The sequence below is a fragment of the Orcinus orca genome, chromosome 8 (genome assembly GCF_937001465.1).
Source record: "Orcinus orca chromosome 8, mOrcOrc1.1, whole genome shotgun sequence".
NCBI lineage: Eukaryota > Metazoa > Chordata > Mammalia > Artiodactyla > Delphinidae > Orcinus > Orcinus orca.
The window spans coordinates 44,000,313-44,007,262 of NC_064566.1; the positions used below are offsets into that span (position 1 = coordinate 44,000,313).

The 6,950-nt window shown below is 34.9% G+C and overlaps 1 non-coding gene across 1 annotated transcript; it reads right to left on the reverse strand.

Annotated features, from left to right (window-relative positions):
- Nucleotides 1–627: 627 nt before the first annotated feature.
- On the reverse strand, nucleotides 628–733 carry LOC117196390 (U6 spliceosomal RNA). The gene has a single exon (XR_004476553.1). It is a non-coding gene; the product is annotated as a U6 spliceosomal RNA (small nuclear RNA).
- Between the last annotated feature and the right edge of the window lie 6,217 nt (nucleotides 734–6,950).

Sequence of the window (6,950 nt, forward strand, 5' to 3'; positions counted from 1 at the left end):
CCTGGTTCTAAGAGCAGGGACCGGCATGTCCCTATATCCTCATCAATTACCATCAACCTTTCGCAAAGGGAGCCCTAGGGGAAAGAATCTCTTCACACTCTTATGATTATTTATAGACACCCCCTCCTGTCCACACTCTGAGGGGAGTTTGGTTTGCTCAGCAGTGGCCTCCTTCCAGATGTGTTTATATTTCCTCCAGGCCCAGGGGAATGCATCCTTCTGCCCCTCCATTACATGGAGCAGAGAGGATGCCTGGCATTGGAACTTAATGAAGATGTGGAAGGAGAGACAAGGGGCAGCATGCCTGAATTCCTCAGCTAGATTCATGTATCTCCCGGCGATCACTGATTGAGTAGCCACTTTGCTGCTAAAGAAGGCAATTCAACACGGTGGTTAAATAAACATGATTTGCAAGCAGATAGACCTGGATTTAAGTCCCAGCTCTGCCCTTTACAAACTGTGTGGCTTTGGTTAAGTAACTTACACTTTCTGCCTCCATTTCCTCATCTATAAAATGGGATAGTAACATCTCCACTCAGGGTCATTGTGAGGTTTGAGTGCAAAGGGCTGAGCAGTGCCTGACACAGCAGGTGATATGTATGTGGTGCCTGTTCTTTTAAAACGTTTAAAAATATGGAATGCTTCACGAATTTGCATGTCATCTTTGCACAGGGGTCATGCTAATCCTGTCTGTATTGTTCCAGTTTTAGTCTATGTGCTGCTAAGTGAGCACTGGTGCCTATTCTTATAAGACACTACCGTGTGTGTGTGTGTGTGTGTGTGTGTGTGATTTGAAAGAAACAAGCCTGAAGAAACAGAGGCAGTGTGGGCAGTACAGGCAGGGAATTTCTGGTTCAAAAATAACTATTAAAACCTAGAGAAGGAGAGATTGCCACAGACAAGGCAGGTCAGAGGGGAATTCTTTGCAGAAGAGGTGACTGAGCTATCTGAGTATCTGAGGTATGTTATTGGACATGCTTGCAGGGTACCCACCACCTGACTGTGGGTTGGCAGAATGCCTTAGACCAGCTTTTAAGAAAGGCTGTTTTAGCCTGGGAAGGAGGCCTGGGCTGCCAGTGTCCTGTGTTAAGGCTTGGCAGCCTCTCCAGATGGAGAGTTTTGTTGGCATGCCACACTTTGAGTGGAGCATTTGTTTCACAGGTAATGCAGTCCCAGCAAAAGTGAGGCTGCCTAAAATGACCAAAAAAAAAAAGAAAAGAAAAAAGAAAAAGATACATTTTGGCATTTTAGGATTACAGGGCTTTGCTTAACTTCTATGATTTTATTTTGAATCTTTTTTGAATCTTTTCCTTTTATGCTAAGAATCTTGGTTCTTAATGACAATAGCATTATTGCTTATTTGCTTTACCCCATTTTTAACACACACATATATTCATATAAAATCAATATCAAATATATGATTAGTGAAAATATTATTATATCAAACAATATCAAATATATGATTAGAGAAAATATTATTATTATTGCAGTTCTTAGGTATATCCTACTAGAGACATATAGTTGAATTACTGTATTTTCAAACCATTTAAAATAACACACCTCTGCATAATTAAGCTATCAACTCAATGTGCAATTAGGGTCCTTTATTTTATTTTGCCCTTGATTTTAGGAATTGCCTTTTTCATTCTGATTTAACATTTTCATGGTTCTATAGTTGAATCTAAAAAACAAGGTATTATAGGGCTTCCCTGGTGATGCAGTGGTTGAGAGTCTGCCTGCCGATGCAGGGGACACGGGGTTCGTGCCCCGGTCCAGGAAGATCCCACATGCCACGGAGCGGCTGGGCCCGTGAGCCATGGCCGCTGAGCCTGCGCATCCGGAGCCTGTGCTCCGCAACGGGAGAGGCCACAACAGTGAGAGGCCCGCGTACCGCAAAAAAAAAACACGAGGTATTATTCAGAGAAGTCCAGCTTCGATCCCAAACTCACCTCTCTTTTTTCTCCTTTCTCTTTAGACAACAATTTTATTTACGTTATGGTTTATCCTTCCATAATTTTTTACATAAGCAAAACCACACATGAATACATATATACTCTCTTAGATAGATGGTAGCTTATTATATACACTTTAGTCCACCTTTTTTTTTTTCCCCACTTAGCATTACATTCTGGAGATCATGGCGTAACAATGTATACATATTCCACATTCCTTTCTGTAGTTGCATGGTACTTCACTATCTGAATGTGTTATAGTTTATTCAACTAGGCCCCTGTTAATGGACATTTGGGTTTTTGCTATTACAATTAAAAAAATGTGGTCATGTTTTTGTGTTTCTGTCAGTGTTTCTTTAGGAGAGATTCCTACAAATAGGCTTCCTGGGTCAGAGTGCCTGTGTTATTTTGCTAGATATTGCTAATTCCCCTTCATAGTGTTTGTACCTTTTTGCATTCCTTTCAGCAATGATGGGAGTGCCTATTTTCTCAAAGCTGGAACAAAAGAGAATTTATCAATCTTTTGGATTTTTGCCACTCTGATAGGTGAAAAATGGTATATTAGTATACTTTAAGCTTGCCTTTTATTATGTGCACAATCAAGATCGTTTCAGATAAATAGGAGGCATTTGTATTTAGTTTTCTGTGATTTGTCTGTGCATATCTCCAGTCTTATTTTTTCTCTATAGGATTATTGGTCTCTCATTCTTTTTAAAATTCTTTATATATTGGAAATATTAACTCTTTATCTATGATAAAAGTTGAAAAATTTCCCCCAGTTTGTTATTTGTCTCTTTCCTTTCTTTATGGTGTTTTTTTACTATGTAAGTAAGCAATTTTTTTTCTTATTTTCATGTAATAAAATTCATTAATCTTTTCCTTTATGGTTCCTAGATATTGAGTCAGAGGTAGGAAGGTTCCCCCTCACACCTGGATTGTAGAATAATTCAGACTTGTTTTTTCTATACTTGTATTGATCCATTTAATACATTTAACTTTCTCATCCACTTGGAATTTATCTTGGTATACGATGTGGGGAATGAATACAATTTTATCTTTTTACATGTGGCTATTCAGTTAGCCCATACCTTTGATTAAAAAGAACATCATTTCCCCCACTAATTTGAGATTCTGCCTTCATGGTATACTAAATTTCCAAATACAATTAGATCTATTTCTGGATTTTCTATTTTGTTTTATTGGTCTATGCATGTAACACCACCACACTCTTTTAGTTAGCAACATTATAATATGTTTTAAAGTCTGATGAGGCTATCGCTTTCTTACTTCTCTTTTTTTCCAGCTGTTTTTTTAAAAAAATTTTTCAGGATTTTCCCCTCTTGGCTATTCTTGCTTATCTTTTCTTCCAAATGAATTTTATAATAAACTTATCTAGCTCCAGAAAGAAATTTAGTCATATTTTTATTGGATTATATTAAATTCATGAGTTATATTAAATTAAATTTTATGAATTAACTTAGGGAGACCTGAAATCTTTGATATTGAATCTTCTTATCCAAGAATATGGTATATCTTTCTATTCATGCAGGGTTATTTTTGTGTATTTTTTAATTGTTTTATAGTTTTTCTTCATAGAGGTTTTGGGCATTTCTTGTTAAATTTATGCCATCACATTTAATTTTATTTGGCTCTCACAAATGGGGTTTTCTTTTCCAATATAAACTGATTTTTGTTTATATACATGAAAACTTGATTTTTGTAGATTGATTTTATAATCTATTTCACTAAATTTTTTTGTTTGTAGTCATTTTCAATGGGTTCCTTTGGGTTTTCTAGATACGTACTTATATAATTCTTAGCTCTTGTAGTATGATGGATAACACAAATGGATTTTAGAGTATTGAATCCACTCTACTTGGTCATGATGAATATTTTGATGTGCTGTTGCAATCTGTTAATTATTTAATATTTTTATTGATATTTAGAAGTGATATTGGTCTATAGTTGCGTTTTGTTGATACAATCTTTGCAGATCGAGATTGAAGTTGTACTCACTTCATAAAATAACTTAGAAATAGAATTTCCCTGAGAAACAATCTGGACCGGGTACATTTTTGTGGGAAAGCTCTTTTAATACTTCCTCTATTTCTTCTGTGGTATTATATATGTTTAGACTTTCTGTCTCCACTGGGGTTGATTTTGACAAGTTGTGTTTGTCCAGAAAATTATCTGCTTCATCTACTTTTCCAAATTTATTTGCAAAGAATTATATAAAGTAGATTCTTGTCATGTTTTAAAAAAGTGTGCAGTTTTGATGGTTATTTCCTCCTTGTCATTTCTAATTTTATGTATATGGTACACCCCCCACCCCTGCCTTTTTTTCCACAATTATATTAGCTAATGGGTTCTTTTATTATGCTCTTTTTTTCAAATAATTAACTTTTGGATGTATTTATTAGTTCTATGTTTTTCTGGTTCTAACTCGTATCTATTTTTTCTTTTCCATTATGGTTTATTACAAGATATTGAATATAGTTCCCTGTGCTATACCATAGGACCTTGATGTTTATCCATTCTAAGTGTAATAGTTTGCATCTACTAACCCCAAACTCCCAGTCCATCCCCCCTAACACCCCCTCCTTCGCAACCACAAATGTGTTCTCTATGTCTGTCAGTCTGTTTCTGTTTTGTAAAAAAGTTCATTTGTATCATATTTTCAATTCCACATGTAAGTGATATCATATGGTATTTGTCTTTCTTTTCGTGGCTTACTTCACTTAGTATGATAATCTCTAGGTGCATCCATGTTGCTGCAAATGACGCTATTTCGTTTTTTTAATGGCTGAGTAATATTCCATTGTATATATGTACCACATTTTCTTTATGCATTCATCTGTCAGTGGACATTTAGGTTGTTTCCATGTCTTGGCTATTGTATATAGTGCTGCAGTGAACATTGGGGTGCATGTATCTTTTTGAATTAGTAACTCACATCTGTTTTGAGATATAATTTACTTACTGTAAAATGTATTATGGGTACAGTTTGATGATTCTGACATATTTATACACCAAGACAACAAAACACCAAACAAGATAGAAAACAATTCCATCACACTAGAAAGTTTCTTCTTCCTCCTTTCTGGACAACTTCCTATGCCACCCCAGAGATAAAAATATTCTTTTTTAAAATTATATTTATTTATTTTTATTTGGCTGCAATGTGTCTTAGTTTTGGCACGTGGGATCTTCATTGCCGTGTGCGGGATCTTCGTTGAGGCATGTGGGATCTTTTGGTTGCGGCATGCCAACACTTAGTTGCAGCGTGCGGGATCTAGTTCCCTGACCAGGGGTCAAACCCAGGCCCCCTGAATTAGGGGCATGGAGTCTTAGCCACTGGACCACCAGGAAAGTCCCAACAATTTTCTAATATTTATCACTATAGTTTAGTTTTGCAAGTTCTCAAACATCTTACATGGGATCATACAGTACGTACTATTTTGTGTCTGACTTGTTATACTTAATATATTTTTGAGACATACATTCTTGAGTGTATCAGTAATATGTTTTTTAAAAATTTCTGAGTAGTATTACACATTTTTTATAGCACAGTTTATGCATCTGTCTATTGATGATTTGGTTTGTTCCAGTTTGGGCTATAAAGAAAAGCTGCTGTAAATATTTTTGCCCAAGTCTTTTTGTGGACACATGGTTTCATTTTTCTTGGCTGAATACCTAGAAGTAGAATAGTTGGCTCATAAGGTAGGTGTATGCTAAACTGTATAAAAAACAGGTTATTCCACTTCTGGGTATTTATCCTAAGGAAATGAAAACATTAACTCAAAAATATGTCTGCACCATGTTCATTACAGCATTATTTACAATAGCCAAGACATGGAAGCAACCTAAGTGTCCACCAATGAATGAATGAATAAAGAAAATGTAGTATGTATATCTATATATATATATATATATACAATGAAATATTATTTATCCATAGAAAGAAGGAAATCTCGCCATTTGTGACAACATGAATGGACCTTGAGGGCATTATGCTAAGTGAAATAAGGCAGAGAAAGACAAATTCTGTATGATCTCACATATATGTGGAGTCTAAAAACAAAACAAAACAAAAAACTAAACTCATAGTTACAGAGAACAGATTGATGGGGGAGGGGTTTGGGTTGGGCAAAAAGTACAAACTTCCAGTTATAAAATAACTAAGTCCTGGGAATGTAATATGCAGCATGGTGACCATAGTTAATAATACTGTATTGTTTACTTGAAAGGTGCTAAGAGAGTACATCTTAAAAGTTCTCATCACAAGAAAAAAAGATTTGTAACTATGGTGACATACGTTAACTAGACTTACTGTGGTGATCATTTAGCAATATACACAAATACCAAGGCTTTATGTTGTACACTAGAAACTAATATAATGTTATATGTCAATTATACCTCAAGGAAAAATATGAAGAAGCTAAAAAAAATTTTTTTTTAGAAAGGAAGCAGGAATTATTTTTCCAAAGTGTTGTACCATTAACAATCCACCAACATGTGAATGTTCCAGTTGCTCTAAATCCTCACCGCCGATTAGTATTATTGGTCTTTTAAATTTTAGCCATTCTAGTGGGTGTGGAGTGATATCTCATTATGGTTTTATTTTTAATTTCTTTGGTCACTAATGTTGAGCATCTTTTCATGGTGCTCAATTAGCCATTTATATATCTTCTTTTGTGAAGTGCTTTTGAAGCATTTGCCCTTTTTATTGAGTTTTTGGTCTTTTTATTATTGATTTATAAGAGTTCTTTATATATTTGGATACAATTTCTTTGTCAGATATATGTTTTGCAAATATTTTCTCTTAGTCTGTGACTTACCTTTTCCTTAATTCTATTTTTTGATAAGCAGACGTTATTAATTTTGGTGAAGCCCAATTTATTTTTTCTTTTATATATAATGCATTTTGTGTCCTCTCTAGAAAAATTTTCCCCTACCCCAAGTTCATAAGGATATTCTCCTATGTTTTCTTCTAGTTTT